This window comes from Elephantulus edwardii, unplaced genomic scaffold (genome assembly GCF_000299155.1).
Source record: "Elephantulus edwardii isolate Elephantulus edwardi_28Jun2011 unplaced genomic scaffold, EleEdw1.0 scaffold00021, whole genome shotgun sequence".
Classification (NCBI taxonomy): domain Eukaryota; kingdom Metazoa; phylum Chordata; class Mammalia; order Macroscelidea; family Macroscelididae; genus Elephantulus; species Elephantulus edwardii.
The window spans coordinates 16,765,631-16,790,104 of record NW_006399771.1 but is presented as its reverse complement, the minus strand read 5'-3'; positions in this window follow the sequence as shown (position 1 = coordinate 16,790,104).

The following is a 24,474-nucleotide window of genomic DNA, read 5'->3' as shown; positions in this document are numbered from 1 at the left end:
GTTGACTGTGGAGCCAAGTAAACTAAAACTGTTAACTATCTCAATCTCTTCACCATCCATATTGATGCTGCCAATTGGCCATTAAAATTATCATTATGTCGCATTCACTTAGACATGGATTTTACACCTAGAAGACAACCTAAGTTGCTATTTGTTGTTTTTATGTACTGTTGAGTCAGAACCAACCCACAGCTGACCCTTCAGTGGATTTTCAGAGGCTGTTAATCACACAGGAGGAGATTGCCCATCTTTCTCCAGCAGGAACACGGGCTTAAGGATATCCCATACTTTACCATTAATTTTATGTCAGTTTGTCCTCATATTGAAGCTTACTAACTCCTGTTGTTGTTGGTGTTATGTGCCGTCAAGTTGCCTGCAACTCATAGCGACCCTACCTTGCTCTATCCTGAGCTAACCTTATTGTCTCTCACAGCTACCCCCATTACCCCAGTAACAGAGTCAATCCATCTCATTGAGGGTCTACCTCTCTTGTTCTGTTTATCTAACTATAATTCATTTCCACAGAGTCTGAACCAACCCATTGCTGACCCTCCAGTGGGTTTCTGAGGCAGTAAATCTTACAAAGGGAGATTGCCCATCTTTTTTCCTCGAGTAACAGTGCAACTAATAAACCTTATTGACAGCAAAGTTTTCATTTTAATCACCTTCATTTGCTTCACCTACAGTTTTAAAATCACTGAAATTTTTTTATTTTTTTTCTTCACTAAAGTAAGACTAAATAAAGTCATTATGATCTTGTTCTACATATTTGACTTAAGGATACACTTAGGAAAAGATCTTTTTCTTACCGTGGGACTCTGAATGCAAGGCTGGAAAGCATTTATGATCTGATATTTGGGGAAACAGAATTTTGTGGAAAATAGGCATTTAATTGGGTGATATGGGACTTGTATTTCATGGTTTGGTTCTAAAAGTAAGAAGTTACATGGATATAAGAATTGTAGAAGTATTTGTACATCAGATGCCTCATCTCTGTAATGAGGGGTATAAGTCAGACAATCCTACAAACACTTCTGGGAGGAAAATACAATATAAAGGAAATGTAATGAAACCAGAACAGTGACACATGTCATAAAGACATCACCCTGTTTTAAAGGAGGAGAATGAATTTAAGTATACGCACTTTGCTGCTGGTCCAAACAGTAGTAGAGAACTTCAGTCTGTATGTTAATAAAAGAAATCAAACAAAACGCACACCTCATAGCCTCCAGTTTCAGTAGATTATTATCGAATCTTGCCCCTCTGTCTTAGTTTATCCTTAATGTAATGTTAAAATTTTATCCCCCAGATGGCAGTGCAGCATTCTAAGTTTAGAATGGTCTGTTCTCGTACTCTTGAAAATGACAATACAAGCTTTCCTCTGGCACGTTTATGTACCAAGCTTCTTCCTTCTGGAGGAAATAAGATACCATACTAATGAACAGTAGTTGATTAATCAGAAGCAGATAATTTATTTGAAGCAAATATAGTATCCACTTTACCATACTCCTGCAGCAGCAGGTCAAATAAACAATTAGAACAATCACTCCAAGCCATCTAAAAAAGTAACAGAAATTAGAAAAATATTTATTATTGTATTATTTACATTTAAAACTGTAATTTTACTTATTGTTTTAGCAACATTTGGGAATGATTAAATGCAATAGAATTAGTAATGCCAGCAATTATTTCTAAGAGATAAAAACATAGACACCATCCACTGTAACTATTATTCAGAGGACTGCATAGTAACGCTACATTATAGGTGTTAGAATTTTCTGATGAGAAACATAAGGAATTCAAGCAACATTCAAATGGTGACCAAGAAGAGAAATCAGAAATATTTGTTTGTTTGTTTGTTTTGGAAAGAAATGAAGAATGATATTATTGGTTCAATACGCATTGCATCTCAATGTCAAGGAATCTCTGCAATAAGTGGTTCAAGTCCTCTTCATTTTTGGCAAGCAAGGTTGTGTGGTATGCATGATGAAGCTTATTGATGAGCCTTCCTCCAATCCTGATACCGCATTATCATTATCAAACAATATAATTAATCACATGTAAATTAGGGATACCTTAGTCTTCAAATTGGTATCAATGCTCTTCAGCACTTTGGAGAGGTCTCTATCAGCAGCCTTGACAAATGCATCTTCTGATTTCCTGACTCCTCATACCAAAAGTGTTACTTGTTGATCCAAGCAAGATCAAATAATTTACAGGATTCTCACACCTGAACTTATAGGAAACATCATGTTAGATGGAGAAAAGATTGAAACTATCAATTATTTCATCATACTTGGATCCACAATCAATACACTTGGTTACCAGCAGTCAGGAGCTCATAATATGTATTGCACTAGGAAAGTCCGTAATTAGAGAAATTTGCAAATTATTGAGGCAAACTCATGGCAGTTTGAGAATGTATATGTGCCTAATTCAGGCCATGCTCTTTTCAATCACTTGCTAGGCTGCTGAGAGCTGGGCAAAGAATATTGATGACAAGGAATAATAATGAGAAGAAGAGTTATTGCCTTTGAACTATGGAATTGGAACAATGAATATCTCATGGACTGTGAGAAGAACAAATATCATGGAGAAGGTACAGCCCAGAGTGCTTCTTCGAGACAAAGATGTATACTTTGTACATGTTGCTAAGAGAGGCTATTCCAGAGAGAGAAACATGGAGGGATGGTGAAAGAAAGGAAGACCCTCAACCAGGAGGATTGACACAGTGACTACAGCAATGGACTTGGTGTGTCAGAAATTGAGAGTATGGCACAAGATAGGAGAGAGTTCAGATACGTTGTTCATAGGGTTGCTATGAGTCATAATCAATTTGATGGCACCAAAGAACAACAGTCAGGAAATTAAAAGACTAATAGCATTAGGAAATCTGCTGTCAGGGACTTTTCCAGAGTGCCGAAGAGCAAAGATGTGAGTCTAGAGACAAAAGTGTGCCTGATTCAGGCCATAGTCTTCACAATTACTTGTTATGCATCAGCAGCTGGACAATGACAAAGGATGACAAAAGTAGAATTGATGCCTTTGAGTTTGGTGCTGGAGAAGGCTGTTGAACATACCATGGACTGTCAAGTGAACAAACACATCTGTCTTGGAGAGGGTGAAACTAAGTTGCTCGTTGGAAGAAAGAATTTTGAAGGTCCATCTCACATACTTTGGACATGTTGTTAAGAGGGACCAGTCCTTGTGGAAGGACATCATTCTTATAAGGGTGAATAGAAAGCACAGGAGAGAAAGGCTTTGGATGAGATGGATTGACACAGTGATTAGGGTAATAGGGTAGGTGCATCAGAAACAGCGAGACTGCCTCAGAATAGAACAGGGTTCAGAGCTGTTATACATATGGTTGCTATGAGTCACAATTGACACATAACAACAACAGTACATACACACTACTCATGCATGTACATAATATAGATTGGGCAGGTCTTGTATTTAAAAGGCAATTAGGCCAGATTAAATCTCCAGTTTGGAGGATCATGTGTGAAGTGGTTGGATTCTGGAAGATGATTTCCCTTGTCTAGGTGAGCGTCAGTTGTGGACTGTTCAGTTGGTTTTTTCACTCACAATCAGGTGTGAGCTGATTGGATTTGCCAGATTTAGCTAACAATGAGCTGTGGATTGGAAGCCTCTTGGTTTAGAGCCAGCCAGGACCTGGTGGACAGGCCTTGTATTTAGAAGTTAGTAGTAAACTGTGTTTAGGATGAACATTCTTCTAAGTGGTATAGCACTTGCTTATCAAGTTGCTGTATTGATGTAACTTGGGGTTGCTGTGATCCTGAGCACTGTGCCACTGGTGTGTCAAATTCCGTAATGGTTACCCCATTATAGACAGTGTTTTGTAGAGCTCCCAGGCTGATTCACATTTGGAATCAGGAGTGGCACCCACTTCCTAAACCACAAGTCTCTGGAAACTCAAAACATAGAGAAATGATGACAGTTATAAAACAGAATCCAAGTTTTGTTCATAGCGTCACTATGAGTTGTGCTCAATTTGATGACACTTAACAACAACAACAACAATGACAACAACATATGTATACAGGGAACTCTGGTAGCATAGTGGTCAGTCATTGTACTGAAAACTCAGAGGCACTCCATTCAAGTCTATCTGATGTTGCACAAAAGAAAAGTGGGCAATCTCTTCCTATGCAATTAATTGCCTCTGAAAATCCTCTGGAGAATCAGCCATAAGATGGCTCCAACACAATAGTATACAATAACAACGTGGGTGTATGTGTATAGTTGGGTAATATCTAGATGGAAACAACTTACAGGTGACCCTCCAGCAGATTTTTCAGAGAAAGTGTATCACATGGGAGGAGATTGCCCATCTTTATCTCACAGAAGCCTGGTGTTTTTAAACTGTGCCTTCAGGATTGCAGTAGCTTCTTACCACTACGCTATATATATATTTGTATTTATATATGTATGTGTGTGTATGAATATATAATTTAAAATGAAAATATAAATGTTTTTATGTCTATAAAAAAAGCCAGGGACTGACTGTCAAGAAGACCATTCATGTGCAAGTTTAAATTGAAGAATTGAAGTTGCAGAAAATGAAGACAAGTTTATAAGAATCATAGCATGACCTTGAGTCTATCCTACTTGAATTTGAAAATCATCTCAAGAACATGTTTGAGGAATTAAACACTAATGATTGAAGACCAAATGAGTTTTGTGAAGACATTACAGATACCATCCACGAAAAGAGGGAAAGGCCTTTATAAAGTCAGAAGAAGAAGAAAAGACCAAAATGAATGACAAAAGAGACTCTGAAATTGCACTAGAGTATCAAAGCCAAAACAAAGGGAAGAGAGATTGAAATAAATGAGATGAACAGAAGATTTCAAAGGGCAGATCAAGAAGGCAAAGCGAAGTATTACAATGGAATGTGCAAAAAGCTAGAGTTGGAAAATAAAGAACTCATTTAGCATTTCTCAAGTTGAAAGAAATAAAAGTCAAACTCAAACCTTTAGAGGTGTTAAGGGAAAAATATTGAATTATCCAAGAAGGATCAAAAGAGGATGGAATAAATAAATAGAATCACTGGCAAAAAAAGATTTGGTTAACACTGAAAAATTTCAAGAAGTAGCAAAGGATAAAGAGCCATTGGTGAAGAAGGAAGGAATTCAAGTTTCATTGGAGGCACTGGAAAAAAATAAGGTCCTAGGGATCAAAGGGATACCAATTGACATGTTCCAACTGACAGATCCAACCGTGGATGTGCACTGTGTCTGTGCACAACCCTGGATGTAATCTATGCCATGAGATGTGTAGGACAGTGACTTGGCCACCTCACTGGAAGAGATCCATATTTGTTTCTATTCTCAAGAAAGATGTTTCAACAGGATGTAGAAATTATAGAACAACATTATTAAAATCACATGTAGGAGAAATGTATACCTAGACCAAGAAGTTGTTGTCCAAACAGAGCAAAGGGACATCACATGGCTTAAAATTGGAGAAGGTGTGTATCACAGCTATCTCTTTTCTCTATACCTATTCAATCTGTGTACTGAGCATTAAAAAATCAGTAGAGAAGCTGTACTTTATGAAGAAGAGTGTGGCATCAGGATTTGAGGAAGACTCACCAACAACCTGCATTATGCAGATTATACAACCTTATATAGGTTGGGGTATTTTTGTTTTTTAAGATGATTTAAGGTGCTTACTGCAAAGATTCTGGGGCTGAAGCCTTCAATCTGGACCCCTAAGGCAACATCATGATTGATTGAGAAAAGATTAAAGTGGCCAGCAGTTTAATCTTGCTTCGATCCATATGTACTGCACTGGGAATGTCTGCTGTCAGAGACTCCTCCAAAATCCTAAAAAAACATGATGTTAACTTAAAGACTAAGGTTTGCCTGATTCATACCATAGTATTTCCAATTACCTGCTAAACATCTGAGAGCTGGACAATACATAAGGATGACAGAAGAAGCATTGATGGGTTTTAGTTGTGATGCTAGAGAAGAGTACTGAATATCTCAGAAACTACCAAAAGAACAAACAGATATATCTTGGAGAAAGTGCAGCCAGAAAGCTCCTTAGAAACAAAGATGATAAAGCTGTATCTCACATATTTTAACCATGTTTATAGGAGAGGCTATTTCTCTGAAAGGGACATAATACTTAGAAGGTGGAGGACAAGCAAAGTAGATAAGTAACTATGATGAATGAGGCACAGTGATGTGGTAATGTGCTCAAATATGTCAGAGAAAATAAGAATGACACAGGAAAGGTAAGGGTTCATATCTGTCATTCACAGGGTTGCTATGAATCATAATCAATTCAATTGCACTTGACAACAATAAGCACACATACATATATATCATATTATATACATATTACATATACAAGAAACTCTGGTGGCTGCCAATCCAAAGGCACGTGGTTTGAACTCAGCAGCTGTTCTGCAGAAGAATGGTGGATAATCTATTCCTGTGAGATTTATAGCCTTTGAAAACCTCCTGGAGGGTCAGCTATGCCACCATCTGCTCCATGTGAGAAAGATGGGCACTCTCCTCCCATGCAATTAACTGCCTCCGGAAACTCACCAGAGGGTCAGATGTGGGTCAGTTCTGACTCGGTGGTACACAACAACGTGATATTTTATACATTCATTATATTTAAAAAAATACTCACATGTAATTCTACAGAAATAGAAAATAAGTTCAAGTAAAAAAATCTGATTTTTAAAAAAAGAAATAATTTATTTTGACAGGCTTTGGAATTTGATCACATTTGGTTTTATGATCATCTTTCTATCTGGAGACAAACATGATTCCCTTATGTTTAGATACAGTGACCTACTTGTCATAAAGAATTAGGTTGAATAAACTCTCTCCAGCTTCACATTTACAAAATAAGAAAAGAAATTCCTGTCACCAGTGTGTTAGTGAATATGAATTCATTGTTATATACTACAGAATTTTGATTCTTTTACTCGGCCTCCAGTGCATGAATTGTCTTAGGTACCTGGACACTGCTACAACAGCAATATGTGGGTGGTTTACAATGACTAAATCCACGTGTGCATCAAAACCTTTCTTTTTTTTCAATAGAGAAAGCCAGTAGATTTGGAAAAAAAATTGGCAACAACATTTCGGAGAAATGTCTCATAACCAAAGTTTATAGAATACTGTATGGCCTCCACAAGAAAAAACTGAGAAGCCAATCACAAAATGGGCACAATGCATAGACTCTTCACAAAGGAAGACCTTTGGAGGGTCAAGAAACATAGGAGGAAATGGTCAAAAGCACTAGCAATCAGAAAGATGTAAATCAAAGCAACAACGAGATTTCCTATTTTTCTCCTCCAGAGCTGTTCGTGGATTTGAACTACCTACCCTTTGATTGGCCATGAAACACCTTACTCATGAGGGCACCAAAAGATTTAGGATTAAAATTTTGGTGCTGCTATTTAAAAATTCTGCCTTGGACAGATTGTTTATGTTTCTGGTTTTTTTCTTTTTCTTTTTCTTTTTTTGTTTGTTTTTTGTTTTTAATGTATAAGAATATCATTAAGGATTGAAGTGAAGAGCAACTGAGCTGAGTAAAATGTTTGGCATCTAGCAAGTTCTGTAAGACCACCGAGCCAATTAGCTGAGTTAATCAAGTTTATTTCTAGTTCGAACCCGGGCTCCCGCGTGCTGACACAGCAGCATCCACCCGAGAGCCCCAAGACAAAGCGAGCCCTCCCTTTTATACTTTCTTGCTTCTTTGTCTAGCTACACAGTTTATGATTGGTTACTTATAGCCGTTCTAGTACTAGTTTGCTCTTTACTGGTTAGCCATAACTCGGGGAGGCAGTTTGGAGACATGTTTGAGCCTGATTGGTGGGAAAGCAGCTTGGGTCTGGCTGGTTACTTCAGACATATGGCTGCAGAAAAAATCCCTTATGTCCTTGAAGAAAAGTTCCACTTTATGGAAGTAGGCCAAAAGAGTGTGGTTTATCACAGGTCGGGGAGGTTGCTCGCTGGAAACTGTGCAAGCGAGTGGGATGGAGGTAGCTGCACTTTGTCAGAAACTGAGTTTTTGATATTTGATTCTTACAAGTTCCTCCACAAAAATAAAAGTTCCTGGTATTCAGGGCAGAGTAAGATCAGTTTAGTAGTTTATATTTGAAATTAGACTTTCATTATATACTTTTAAGAACCGACAACAATTTATTAAGAAAAGAAGAAGAGAAAGGCACGTTAAGACATCAACATGCTAAACTGATAAGGTAAAACACAATATAATTTCACTGTAAATGAACTAAGGAAGAAGAAAAACCATAGACCAAACACATATACAAGGGACAGTTTCCCTTAGGGTATAAGAAGATTTTCCTGACAACAACAAAAAAATCACTGAAGATTTTTTACTTGAGAGATTGGAAGTCACATTTATGCTGTGAACATAATGTTATGGTAGCTATGTGAAAAGAGAAATTGAATGTAGGAGGAACAGAAAGCTGAGAGATTAGAAATGAAAGCGGCAATATTGACTCAGTTCGGGGAGTAGTCATAATCACTGCATACAAATAATAACTGAGTGGCTTGCTAACCGACTTTATAATTACATTAGCACATAAAAGCCTTTCTAGTGGGCGGCAACTCATAGTTTGTCTTTCCTGTCTGGATGCAGATTATTCTTTAACTCCCCTACAAACAATATTTAAGAAACAGAGTTTCAAAGTTGCAGGCAGAGGTACAGAGAGAATTGTATATTATCAACAGGCTCTCTCTCCAAGTTGCTACATACTGTCAAAGCAAACACAAAAGAAATTTGACTTTTTTAATATGAGTACCTATTTTTTGAGAGGAGGAAAGGAAAAAAATATTAAAGGGGTTAAATCTTAGAACATAATTCTCCTTCTCCCCCAACCTATTTAGTTCTTTTTTAACACTTGAATGAGTAATGAAATCAACCAGTTAGTGAAGAAACCTGTTTGTTAGGTAGAGTCTTTCCTCTCATTTCTCCTGCCCCCCAACCCTGTCTTACTTCCCTTATACTGTTTGATCTGTTCCTCACCCTCAATTGTAGTTCTCTTTACTTTTCTCTCCTTTCTCTTTTTCTAAACAGAATTAAACTATTTTAACATGTTCTTCTATCCCCCATCCCCACCACCGAAGCCAGAGTCTTAATGGACCTCACTGTTCTAAAGAAACAGTGTGATCTGAAATAAAACAACATGTAGTCTGGATGGAGCAGTGATTCCAGCTCCCTGTTGCAATTGTGGAATAACCTGAATTAACAGTCGGGAAAAGTGCCATTTGAACTCTTGAAATGTCATTAGAATCAACTCAGGTAAAAGACTGCAAAAGCAGTAGATGACCTTGGCTGGAGGTCTTGTGTAAATCACTTGCATTCATATTACCAGAATTTGTCTTGGTTGCCAGTTTGGAGAAACTCAGGAGTCTTTTAGAGAGGTGGAGTGGGAGGAGGTCTATTTATTAAAAGGAAAAAGAAAAAGAGATGATTTAATGAGAGAGGTCAACTAGGAAATTGTGAGCTCTCAGGAATAAAGTGTTCTCTTATATATCATCTCTTTATGACCTCACACTCTGTTCTGTACCCTTTGACCATTTATTCTCTTTGGCAGTCTCTTCTATCTACTTCAACCTTCACATAAACAAACATGGCTTCTCCAAACTTCTCAATAGGCCTTTTCTCCATTATAGAGATCAGCATCAATGGATTGATTCTGTTCTATACAGAAAACAAGTACCTGGCCCAGCACAAACGAACTACTCACCCCTAGTCCTGGAACCAAACAGTACAGATATGGCTATAGAGAGTATACAAGCCAGAAAATACTAACTGACACAGCTAAATAACTAATCAGGAGTTTAACACATGGAAGCCTTATGCCACCACAGGATGTAAGTAGAGATTGTTCTTGAGAAACCCAACCATGAGTTCTTCTTCCATCATGTGGCTTCAGCTTCATCTAGGATGTCACAGTGCTCCACTGAATGCTCCATGACTGATCAGAAAATAAGTGAGAAAGGGGAGTAGGTAGATGAGCTCCTTGGAGAATTTTAAGAGTGAAGCTTAGGGGCAGCACTCATTCAGCCCATTGCTTTCAAGTGGATTCTGACTCAGAGTGATAGTACAGGATAAAGTAGAACTGTTCCATGGAGTCTCGATGGCTGCATCTAATCTTGGAGGGACACAGCCACATCTTTCTCTCTTTAAGTAGCAAGAGCGTCCTAAAGGCTCACCTGTCAGTTGCTAATTGCTTAAACATTGTACCACCAAGGCTCCTTCCTGATCACCCGTCTTCTACTGCCATATTGACCCAACTAACTGCAAGGGAAGTTGGCCAGAACACACTGGACTCTCAAGGGGAATTGATCCTAGGGGTGTATATGGAGAAGTTTTCAGAAGATTTCAATGATACAGATTGAACTGTGTTGTCAAGTAGATATGCTTAAGTGCTGTCTCCTGTTCCAATACATTTGATCATGTTTGGGCATGGAATAAGTCTTTGAAGATATCTAGTCCTCCTAGAAAGAATGGAAAATAATCTTTTCCAAAAGGGTCTATAAAAAAGGGAAGTTGTTGTTGTTGTTGTTGTTATGTGCCATCAAGTCACTTGCGACTCATAGCAACCCTATGTACAAGAGCCCTATACGCTCCTCTATCCTGTGCCAGCCTAGCCATCTCAGATGCACTTATTCTCACCTCTCTAGTCACAGAATCGATCCATCTCATAAAAGGTCTTCCTCTCCTTCGCTGCCCCTCCACTCTGCCAAACATGATGTCCCTCTCCAAGGACCAGTCCCTCCTTGCAACATGCCCAAAAAGGGAAGAACAAACAAACAAAAAAACATAGTCACAGAGAAAGAAGACAGATGTCACATTTCAATGTATTTGAAAGCCAAGGACTGTCAAGAAATGTCTTAGGCAATCAGGAGCTGGAAAAACAAAGAAGGATAATCTCTCGGTGTAGGCAGGAAGGGAACATGGTTCTGTTGACACCCTGACTTCAGATTTGGGAGAATATGTTTTGTTTAAAACCATACATTCTGTGACATTTTGTAATGGGATTCTAAAAAAACCAAGTCAAGCAGCACTGGGCACTAAGCAGATACTCTAGATATGTATTCTATTAGGGAATAACTGTTTGGCTTTTCCCAGGGCTTCAGCAATGCCCTACTCACAGTGCTCAATTCCTACAATTTAGTTTTAATTACTTGATTCAGTGGAATGATGTTATTTTCTTCAACAACATTCAAAAGAATTAAAGACAAAACGCTATTTCCTTTCACTCATACTCATCTAGGTTCTCTGATTGTTTATTGGTAATCTCTATTTTGTTTTCATTTCGTCTCTTGGGGAGAAAATTCTATTCGAGTTACTAGATTTTATTTTATAATTACATCACAAAGGATCTCTTTAAAAGGAAGACATTGACTTTGACCTTTTGTCACCTTAATTTTAAGTAGATGGAAAACTATGGAATATATACTATATAAACAACCATCTCTCTTAAGCTTAGTAGCAAGGAATTATTCAGTTCTATAATTTAACTGACAAACCAAGGATCTACTCCCCATTCCCATGCTTGAATAGTTCAACAAATGAAAGCTTTGTTCCTAAAACATAAAATACTAGACAGGATATTTTAGACAAGAGAGAACAGAGCTTTCTCTCAAAATGAGGCTTTGTTGTTTCACTGCATCAGACTTTCTCTCCCCCTTCTCTCAAATAGTCTAGCAAGACTGGCTGCCATTGCTGAGTGGGCTAAACTTTAAGAAATCTATAATAATCAAACCTTTAAATTACCTTTTCTGTTTAACAGAAATCTGCTAGGGAATGTGCTGTGGGGGTAGAGAAGAAAATCTAGCTGTTAAAAACGATGTGGATGCATCACCAAAATGTGCTCTCCATGATTGCTACCATACCAGTAGTAAAAACTCAGGAAATGAGCCTTTTCATCTCTAGTTAGCCGTTTCTGCTGCTAATGACAAAAAAGACCTTGTAAAAATGTAAGCCACCGAAGTCTGCAGGGCAGTGTAGGAGTACAGATCTGTGTGCCTACAAATCTATAGATAAAGAATGCTGCTGCACGCCCATGTTTATCGTGGCTCTGTTCACAATAGCAAGGAGTTGGAAACAACCCAGGTGCCCATCAGCAAACGAATGGATAGAGAAGCTATGGTATATTCACACAATGGAATACTATTTTGCATTGAAAAACAAGGAACCCATGCAATATTATTCAAAATGGGTGAGCCTGGAGGACATTATGCTGAGTGAAATATCTCAGTCGCAAAAGGACAAATATTGCATGGTGCCACTGCTGTAAAATGGGACTGATATCAGGGTTGGAGTAAGACTGAGAAAAACTGGATAAGTTGTGTATAATACGCTGAAACAGATGAGGGAGTGAATAATTTAAAAGCGATGTATGATAGGGTATTATGGTTATCACAAGAGTCCATAATTAAGGTTGCATAGTGGAATGTACTTGGGGCGGTGCGAGGGGTGCCGGGGATTGTGTACCAGGGAGTCTTTCTTTTACTTTTGAAGAAGAGGAGCAAACTGGGGGGCGGGGGAAGAGGGCTAGGCAGGTAGAGAATGCAGCAATGAATGAATGGAAATCCAAATTCTCAGTAAATGTTCATTAAAATTATTAAAAAAAAAAAGAAAGCTGCTGTACAGAAATGCAATCCCAAGGTTGTTTTCCTTTAGAAGACCCAATGCAGTGTCAAGTCGCCATGCATAAGCCACGTAGCTCTGGTGGTAAGGAGTTGCACTGGCAATCCAAATGTATACAATTCAAACCCACCAACTTTTCTGTGGGATAAAATTGGGCAATCTTTCCACCCCTGTGTAATTAACTGCCTCTGAAAACCCATTGTAGGGTAAGCTATGGATCAGTTCCAACTCGTGGTACACTACAACAACAAGCTACTTAAGGTATCTTAGAATAAATACATCAAACCTTTAACAGAGAAAATTACTGAACAAGCTTTCTATATTTATGAGATACTGAAAATAACTGAATCTCTGTGTGTTTTTTTTTAATACATAGAAATTATTTACTTAAGGACATCAAAGTTCCCCATTGCCTAGATTAAAGATTATGGAAGAATTTATTTTTTTTTTCAAATCTGCACTCAATCAATGATAAAGACTTACTAAATGTACTTCTTAAAAATTACCTGAATCCATCATCTACTCCTAAACTGTATTGTTATCAATTCATCCGGTTCCCAACCCTTCACACTCCATTTATTTGGCAAAAAGCCCTTGGGGGAAAAAAGAGAAGTAAGGACTTCCAGTTCAGTAGCATCAGCATCACTTCAAGTTTAATAAAAATTCAGACTTTGCGGTCCCACCCCAAACCTACTTATTATCTGCATTTTAACAAGGTTCTGAGATGATTTATATGCACATTAAATTTTGAGAAGCACTGACATATCTCCCTGCCTCCAGTCTTATTCACCTCCATTTCATTTGGAACATTGAAACCAGAGGGATCATTATAGAATTAAAATCTGATCATGTCACTATCTGACTTAAAACCTTTCAATTCTTCTCCTTGTTCTTTGGATAAAGTAGCAAACCTTCAAATTAAATTACAAGGTCCTCCAAGACCTAGTTTCCGAGTATCTCCTCAGCATCATTTTATGACATTTTCCCCTATTCACATTATTTAACACTCATATAAAAGCATCTTTGTTCTTTGAACATTCTCTGTCTCAGTTGGGGGTCTTTGCATTTTCTGCTCTTTGACCTGGAATAGTGGTCACTCTCAGTCCTTTAGGTCTCAATTTGGTAGTTTGTTAGGGATCCTACCCTCAGAATAGGTTGGCATGGGACCTTATGAATCAGATAATCAAAATACGCTGGAAATGAAAAGGTGAGAAAAAATGGGGTCACATTCATAGTTAAAAAGACCATGTCTAAATTCCCCTTGAAATACAATGTTATGAGTGACAGGAAGATATCCATAGGCATACAAGGAAGACTTGTTAATACCACCAACATTTGAATTTATGCACCAACAACTAGGGCAAAAGACAACAAAATAGATGACTTCTACCAACTTTTCCAGTTGGAATTTGATCAAAAATGCAACTAACATACCTTGATAATTATGAGTGACAGGAATGCAGATGTTGGAAACAGGAACAGGGAAGAAGGATCAATAGTTGGAAAGCATGAACTTGGTGACAGAAATGAGGCTACAGATACAATGATAGAATTCTGTACAGTGACCTATTCATTGCAAATAATGCAATGTTTCATTTATAAGCAACACAAATGGTCACTATAAATGTAGACTTCATCTGATGGTATACACAGGAATCAATTGATTAAATTAGTACAAAAAAATTGCTAGAGAAGCCAAAAAAGGCTGTGAAAGCTTAGCCAAGTGCTGATTGTGGAACACACCGTTAACTAGTCATGTGCAAGTTCAAACTCAAGCTAATGAAAATAATAATTAAATCCACAGGAACCAAAGTTTGAGTTTGAATCTATTCCACCAGAATTTAAAGACCATCTCAGGAACAGGTTTGAGGCCTTGAATTCTAATGAGGAAGACTAGAGGATCTGTGGGAGTACATGAAGAGTATCCTCCACGAAGAATGCAAAATCATATTACAAAGGCAGAGAAGGAAGAAAAGACCAAGACGGATGACAGAGGAGACTGAAGATTGCACTGGAGTACCAAGAAGCCAAAGCAAAAGGGGGAAAAAAATCGAGAGGTGAAGGAGATAAACAGATTTCAAAGGACAGCATGGGAAGACAAAAGAAAAGTATTATAATGACATGTGCGAAGAACTGTGGTAGGAAACTCAAAAGGGATGAACTCACTAGACATTTCTTAAGATTTAAGGAACTGAAGAACAAGTTTGAATTGCAATACTTAAAAGATGCTGAGGGGCAGAATTTTGAATGACCCAAGCGGCATCAAAAGAAGATAGAAGGAATACACAGAATTGGCTGACACAGAGAATTTTATGAAACAACATGTGATCAAGAGGCAATGGTAATGAAGGAGGAAGTTCAAGCTGCTTTGAAGGAATTGGCAAAATACAAGGCCCCAGGAATTGATGGAATGCCAATTGACATATTTCAGCAAACAGATGCTGCCCAAAATGCGCTCACCAAATTATGCCAAGAAAATTGGAAGGCAGATACCTGTCCAACTGACAGGAAGAGATCTATATTTATTCCAATTCCAAGGAAAAGGTGAACCAATAGAGTGTAGAAATTATTGAATAATATCACTAATATCACAAACAAGCAAAATCCCATGAAATATTATCCAAAAACAACTGGAACAGTACATAAGCAGAGAATTGCCAGATGTACAAGCTGGGTGTAGAAGAGGCTGTGGCAGTAGGGACATTATAGGCAACATTAGATGGGTCTTGACTGAAAGCAGAGAGTACTGGAGGAATGTCTATCTGTTTTTCATTGACTATGCAAAGGCATTTGACTGTGTAAATCACAGCAAATTGGGAGAAGAATGGGGAATCCCAAAACACTTGATTGTGCTCATGTGAAACCTATACCTAAATCAGGAGGCATTAGAACAGAGCAAGAGAGGTGAACGCTAAGGATGCATTCTCTCTCCAAATATTTTTAATCTATATGCAAAACAGATCACTCAGGAAGCTGGACATTATGAGGAGTAATATGGTGTCAGGATTGGAGGAAGACTCATCAACAGCCTATGTTATACAGACGACTCAACCCTGCTTGCTAAAACTGAGAACATGAGATGTATGTTGCAGAGGGTCAAGGACTGTAGTCTTCAATATGGATTAGAGTTCAACATCAAGAAATAAAAATTCCACTGGGCCAGTTGGCAGCTTCATGATAGATGAAGAAGAGATTGAGGTTGTTAACTACTTCAGCTTGCTTGGTTCCATAATCAACAGTCAACAATCAGGAATTCAAAAGACGAATTGGGAAAATCTATGCCAGTCACCTCCCTAGAGTACTGAAGAACAATAATGTCAATCTAGAATCTAAGAAGTGCCTGATACAGGTCATGGTCTTCACAATTACTTGTTATGTGTCAGACAGCTATGAAATTACTAAGGATGACTGAATAATTGATTCCTTTAATTTGTGGTGCTAGAGAAAAGTGTTGAACATACCATAGACTGCCAGGGGAAGAAACAGGTCAGTCCTGGAGAGGGTGAAACTAAGCTACTCCCTGAAGGCAAGGATTTGGAAGCCCTGTCTCACATAATTTGGGCATGTGGCTAGGAGGGACCAGTCCTTGGAGAAAAACATCACGATTAGAAGGGTAGAGGGATAGCACAGGAAAGAAAGACCTGAGGTTAGATGGATTGACTCAGAGACTAGAGAAATGGGATTAGGTCAGTTGTAGATAATGAGATTGGCTCAGGTTAGGGAAGGGTTCAGAGCTGTTGTTCATAGGGTTGCTATAAGTGGCAGACAACTTGACAGCACATAACAACAACAGCAACAAATCCTCAGAAATCTTAACATCATTTACTCCCCTACTGTAGTATTGATTATTGTATGGATTTATTTAACTCATATTTTGTTGTTAGCTACCATTAACAGAAGAATCAATGCCTTTGAGTTGTGATGCTGGAGAAGAGTATTGAACATGCCATGAACTGCCAAGAGTACTAACAGATCTGTCCTGGAGAGTGTGAAACCAAGCTGCTCCATAGAGGAAAGGATTTTGAAGCTCTGTTGAAGCATGTTGCCCAGAGGGACTGGCCCTTGGAGAAGAACATCATGCTTATAAGGATGGAGGGACAGCAAAAGAGAAGACACTGAATGAAATGGATTGATTCAGAACCTAGGGTATTGAGAGTATTTGTGTCAGAGATTATGAGATTGGCTCAAGATAGAGCAGGGCTCAGAGTATGTAGGATAGCTATGAGTTGTAGATGACTCATAACACCACCACCATCACCACTGAGTCTACTCTCAACATATAGTGATTCCATGCCCAATACGATTAGACTGTTGTGTGCCAAGGAGTTTTCACTGGCTGATTTTTAGATTTCCAAACCTTATTTGACTAGTAAGTCTTAGTCTGGAAAGTTTATTCAAACCTGTTTAACATTACAACATTGTGTAAGCCTACAATAGCAGATGAGTAGTGGCTATCTTTGAAGTGAATTGAATGGGAATAAAATACAAGCTTGTTGTGAGTATCACAGAAAGGATGTTGTGTGCCGTCAAGTCACTTGTGATTATAGCAACTCTATGTACAACAGCTTATATTGTTCAATTCAACTTTGAAAATAACCAATACCAAATGGTCTTAAAAGAACAAACAAGCCAGTCTTGGAGGTAGTGTAACCAAAGGGTTCCTTAGAGACAAAGCTGGCAAAACTTCATCTCACATATTTTAGTATGTTGTCAAAAGGGGCCGATATTGTAAAAAGACATCATACTGGGGAAAGTAGAGAGTAAGAGAAAGAAAGAGAGAATCTCAACAAGATGGTCTGATACAATGATTACAATAATGCACATGAGTACGCTGGAGATCTTGGTGATGGTGCAGGATTGGCAAAGGTTCAGGTTTGTTGTTCAAAGTGTCTCTATGGATTGTAATAGACTCAACAGCACCTAAAAACAACAACATTGTGAATACTAATCAACTACAGTACAATGTAAAAATAACTTCTATATTTGAGGGGAAACAAAAAAAATCTTATTATTTTCTGCGATATTCACTTTTTTGTGGTGGTATGGAAGTGTGGTGTCAGGATTGGTGGATGATCTATTAACAATCTACGTTATGCAGATAATACAACCCTGCTTGCTGGAGCTGAGGAGGACCAGAAACGCTTGCTGCAGAGGGTCAAGGACTGTAGCCTTTCAATATCAAGAAGACAAAGATTCTCAACATTGGACCAATTAGCAGCACCAGGATGGATGGTGAAGAGATTGAGATTGTTAACAATTTTAGTCTGCTTGGCTCCACAATCAACAATCTTGACACCAGCAGCCAGGAAATGAAAAGATGTAAAAGCAATGGTGTCGCTCTGGAGACTAAGGTGCATCTGATGCAGGCCATTGTCTTTGCTATCACTTGTTATGCATCAGAGAGTTGGACAATGACTAGGGAGGATCAAAGGAGAATTGATGCCTTTGAGCTGTGGTGCTGGAGAAGAGTTGACGGTACCATGGACTGCTAGGAAAACAAACAGATTCATCCTGGAGAGCGTTAAACCAGGCAGCTCCTTGGAGGCAAGTATTCTGAGGCTCCATCTAACATACTTTGGACATGTTGTAAGGAGGGATCAGTCCTTGGAGAGGATGGAGGGACAGTGCAGGAGGGGAAGGCCCTCTTTGAGGTGGATTGATTCAGTGACTGGGGTAATTGGGATGGGCTTGTCAGAGACAGTGCGATTGGCACAGGACAGAGCAGAGTTTAGGGCTGTTGTACATAGGGACGCTATGAGTCTCGAGCGACTCAACGGCACATAACAACAACATGTGGCTGATCCAAACTATTATATTTTCAATTACTTCATGTGCTTGTGAAAGTTGGACAATGAATGAGGAAGACAGAAAAAGAATCGATGCCTTTGAACTGTGTTTTTAGCAAAGATATTGAACTTTCTGTGAATAACCAAAAGAACAAACAAATCGGTTTTGGAAGAAGTGCAACCAGGGTACTCATTAGAGGCAAGGAATGCAAAGCTTTCTCCCATAAACGTTTAGCATGTTGTCAGGAGGTATCAGGCATTAGGACTCTTTTACTGTTTGGAAAAGTAGAGTATCAACGAAAGAGAAGCTCCTCAATGAGATAAATTGACACAGTGACTGTTAACAATAGGCTTAAGTATGGTAGATGTTGTCAGGAAGCAATTTATGGCAAGGTTCCAATCTGCTGCTCTTGAGGCTAGTATGTGTCATAATGGACTTGAGGGCACATAACAATTCAGAAACCATGGGACATAGTATTTATTAGTCGTTCAGATTATGTGACCATTTAAAGGGTCTTTTATGAAAGAAAAAAATTGCTTAAGAAAGTGATTAGAACAAATGATCTCTCAAGTTGTTTGCATTGGTATAGTATTGGTATTTTGCAAGATACCTTCTATGGCATTGGTTGACAGTTTGCCCACTGAGATACACTTCAGAACAAGAAAACCTTGGGAATGCCAAGAAGTCACAGCTGTGGAATCCTATAGAGTGTAGTTCCACTCTGTGCACATGCTGTGGTTCATAAAGGATAATTGACTTTTTGGCATATGCATTTTTACTGGCTTATTTCTTGAAGATAAAATGTTTTAATAATAAATATCAATCTTAATTTGTAGATAGAAAAAAAAAGTGGCTTGTTGTAAGGAGTTTTGCTTCCAACTCAAAGGCAAAGTAGTTCAAATCCACCAGTTGCTCCATGGGAGAGAGATTGGTAACCTCGTTCACTGTGATTTACTGGCTCTGCAAGCCCAATGGAAGGTCAGCTATGGGTTGGTTCTGACTAAAAGGCACATTATAGCAACACGTTGTAAATTATTACATCAGCAGTGTTGAGTAGAGGTGGCTCTTGCTCTGCTGTCAAGCTGGAACTGACTCATTACAGACCTTCCAATGAGTTTCCAGAGGCTGTAAACTGCATGGGAGGGGATTTTCCGTTGTTCTCCCTTGAAACAGTAGTTGTATTTACACTGCCCATCCTCAGGTTGGCAGCACAATTTCTTACTTGCTAGGCCTCCAAATCTCCCTACAGAAATGGATAGTAGATTGTTTCATCACTTAACATGATCAGAATATCACTGACACTAAATATTTCCCTATTCAGCTATCACCAGTCCTTAAATTTCACCATTAGAGCATATTTCTTTGAAAAAATAGCTTCTCTAGGCATTGATGCTAGAAATGTAGATGTCTGAAGGATAAAACTTCAACTATTATAATTTCCATATTGGCTTAGGGTCTTCTGGTAAATCCATCCTTGAATTGAAAATGATGGAAGAAGACAAAAATGCATCTAGACTCCAGGAAACTATTTGTTCACCAGCGACCATGTTTGTTTGTTTGTTTTCACATTTAATTAAGATTATATGCTCCTCCATGCGATATTATTTTCTATCAACTTTCTTGCACTCAGGATTTATTTGAGTAGCCTCTTGTAGGAGCTCTGGTGGCTTAGTGGCATGACTCTGCACTGCAATCCTTAAGGCACACAGTTCAAATCTACTAGCTGCTCTCTAGGGGAAGGATGGGAAATCTCCCATGCTATTTATTGCCTCTGAAAACCCACTGGAGGGTCAGCTATGGGTCGGTTCTGACTTGATGGCACACAACAATAATAACAATAACCCTCTTGTGTGTTGGAGTGAGCTCGGGAGGTTTAATGATAAACAGTTATGGGGCCAACCCAGTGACTGGTGGCTTAAACCCATGAGCTGATCCACAGGAGAAAGATGGGCAGTTTCCTCGTTAGAAATTTACAGCCTCTGAAAACCTGCTAGTGGGTCAACTACGAGTCAGTTCTGACTTGACAGTACATACAACAGCAACATATGCATAATGCACTGTTCTAGGTACATGGGATACAATAGTAATGTAAAGTGACAATAATAATAAAAAAAAGAGAAAAATTCTTGTCTCTCTTGTTACTGTTTACTTGGTTCCTATTTACAGCTGGCCTTCCAGTGGTTTGGTTCCCAAGGTCAGGAATTGAATTGGAGGAGATTGTCCGTTTTTCTCCCTCAGTGGCTGTTGGACTCAAACCACTGTTTTTAATTCGCAATGTAGTTCTCACTGCAGTTGTCAACATAGTAAAAAACCCAAACAACCAAAAACCAAACAACTCCAAACCCAACAACAACATTATACATCCTACTTCAATGAGAAACAATTGAAATCTTATGAGCAGGCATCTAAGGTATAACTTTGTGGTCTTTCCATGTTCAGACCAAAGAAGAGTGAAGAAAAGTAAAAAACATACCACAACAAACTTGTGGCTGACACTGAGAGGAATGGGAATCCCAGAACAGTTGATCATGCTAATGCGAAACCTATACTTGGACCAAGAGGCAGTCGTCAGAACAGAGCAAGGAAACACTGCATGGTTCAAAATTGGGAAGGATGTACTCCAGGGATGTGTCCTATCTCCATACCTTTTCAATCATTATGCAGAACAGATTATCCAGGAGGCTGGGCTATGGGAAGAGAAATGTGGCATCAGGATTGGAAGAAGACTCTCCAACAATCTGCATTATGCAGATGACATGACCCTGCTTGCTGAAACTGAGGAGGAACTGAAACGCTGTAGAAGGTCAGGGACTGTAGTCTTCAGTATGGATTGAGGCTCAATATTAAGAAAACAAAGATTCTCACCACTGGGCATATTGGCAGCATCAGGATGGATGGTGAAGAGATTGAGATTGTTCACAGTTTTAGTTTGCTTGGCTCCACAGTCAACACTCTTGGTACCACCAACCAGGAAATTAAAAAACATATTGTGATGGGAAAGTCTGCAATTAGAGACCTCTCTAAAGTGCTGGAGAGAAATGTTGAGAGTCTGGAGACTAAGGTGTGCCTGATACGTGCAATGGCCTTTGCAATCACTTGCTATGCATTAGAGAGCTAGACAATGACTAGGGACGATAGAAGGAGAATTGATGTCTTTGAACAGTGGTGTTGAAGAAGGGTATTGAATATATCGTGGACTGCTTAAAAAACAAACAGATTTGTCCTGGAGAGGGTAAAGTCAGTCTACTCATTGGAGGCAAGGTTTATGAAGCTTTGTTTGACATACTTTGGACATGTTGCAAGGAGGGACAAGTCCTTGCAGAGGGATGTCATGCTTGGGAGGGTGGAGGGACAGCTCAGAAGAGGAAGACTTTCTATGAGATGGATTGATTCAATGACTGGGGTAATGGGAGCTGGGAGTAGGTGTGTCAGAGACAGTGAGATTGGCACAGGACAGGGCAGGGTTTAGGGTTTATGTATATAGGGTCGCTATGAGTTGCAGGTGACTTGATGGCACATAACAACAAACAATCCATACTAATAGAGCATAGCAACCTCCACCTCCATACTTCTGAGATGAAGAGAACTAGATGTAATTGACTACCTCTCTCAACCCCTTTTAAAGGAATTACAGTAGGGATCCTGGTAAGAGATGGATAAAGATATGAAGCAAAATTCAAATTTATGTGAAAGGTCCCCACTGGGGACCTTTATAGATGGGGTAATAGGAGGCGTATATTAGTGGGAATCAATTTAATGAGACACAAGGCATGGGAATGAGTATATGAAACACAATGTATGCAAATGAAATATAATTAATACATATTTTGTAGGCAAACCAATATAAAATAAAAATAATTAGGAAAAAAATATGTGAAATGTAGATGCGGAACACCTGAGACTGTGGCCCTTAGCAAGACTGCAAACCTGGAACTAGGCTCACCTCTGTGGCTCCACCTTCAGCCAAAAAGTAGAGCAGAAATAACCCCCAAGAGATACTAACTAAGTCCTTGGAACAATCAACCACACAAGATCAAAAGGGCACCATTACCCAGGGATAAAGTGAAGGAGACAGGAGGATGACAGCAAAAGGATGAAAACAAAAAAGGTCAAATCATCAAAGTAGCTAAAATGTTGTTACAACTGGGGATACTGACCCAGAGCTGACCCTCCAGTGGGTTTTCAGAGGCAGTTAATCACAGAGGAGATTGCCCACCCTTCTCCCTCAGGGACTGTAATTAGTGTCGCAAAAGAAAATGCTTATGATTGTTGATTTGGTCTGTAAACTTTCACTTGAATCATAATGAAAAAGTTTACAAAAATTCCTGCTGGCATAAATTTTGTACTTTAATAAAGTGTGGTTTTAGGAGCAATAACATCAGCATCACCTGGGAGCTTGAAAGGAAAAACGTGGGTGCTACCCAGACGTACTTACTGAATCACAGCTTGACATTTTACAAAATCCTTAAGTAATTCTTATACGTGTTTATGGTTGAGAATTACTGTTTTAGTATATTTGTTCTTTTATTTCTTACATTTTTCACATTTTTAGTGATTCTTTTTATTTATCTAAAGTATGTTTGAATACATGCTTAAAAGCTACATGAAGTCAAAGATTAAAGGACAAAAAAAAATGGGAAAATGTCAAGAAGACATTTCATCTCGTGTTCAGTCCTCCTTTGGTGCATGCAGCCTTCTGCTAACTTCTCTGTTCAGTTTTAACCTAGAGTATTTTCTGACCATTTATAGCAAAGCTCTTGCTCTATAGTAAGTGTCCAGTAGAACTGTAACATGAGGCACAAATGTGAGCCACTTATTACTTCAAATTTCTTAATAGCCAAATTAAATATATTTCCCATCTTTCTATCACAGAGCAGCTGGCTGATTCGAACTTTCATTGAGTTGACATAGTAACTCTTGACTCACTAGGCCACGTGAGGTCCAGTTTGAGAATATCTTAATATCTTTATGGCTTGTAATATTATTATTAATGAGATAACGTCAACTCCATTTTTGTACTACATCTTCAAACTCTGGAACACATTTTATACATACAAGACATCTCAATTTGAGCTTGCCATATTTCAAGTGTGTAAGAACCTCATGTTCCTAGTAGCTACTATCTGTAACAGTACAGCTTTAGATTTCATATTTAAAAAATTTAATGATTTTATTTATCTTATTTATAGACATAGATTGAAAAGTTATAATATTAAAGTAAAATAGTATCTGTGATAGCAATATGAACCAAAAGTCATCATCATTTGGTCAGTTCTAACTCATAATGACCTTATGGGAATTTGGCAAAAGGAAATGGTATGGTTTAAAGCACCTTTTCTCTGATGCATCTAGGAAATAAAACAGTATAGCAAAAAGGAAAATAATAGCAAAAATCAATAATATATCTACTTTTAGTCCTCAAGGTCACTTTCTATTACAGAAAAAAAAATGCTTCTAAAAGTTTATGGAGAGTGAAGCAAAGCCTTGATGGGATAGAGCTGACTTGCCAGGAGGAAAAGGATGATTTATCTAGTGGCCTGGTCCACAGAGAGCTGAGCTGCTAACCCAAAGGGCATACTTTGCTGTTAGCTCCTAGTGAAGAAAGATGGACAATCTCCTCTTAAGTAATTTACAGAAACCAAATGGATGATCAGCCAAGAGTCCGTTCTGCCCTCACAGCAATGAGTTTCAAATCGTACGTCCATTTATTTGACTGTTCTATGGAATTGAATAGGAGGAGGAAGTCCAGAGAAACCTCAACTAAAAGGAGGGGAAAGTGCAGTTACAGTATATGTAATAAGATACTGAGGTGATTTTCTTTTTTTTAGAAAATTTTTCTTCTATAGACTTTATTTTTTTATTAATCATACATTTCGCCACAATTGAAAATAAGAATTGAACATGGAAACAGCCCAAATGTCCAGTCACTAATGAACGGATTAAGAAATTATGGTATATTCACACAATGGAATACTATGCAGCACGCAGGAGCAATGATTTTGTAAA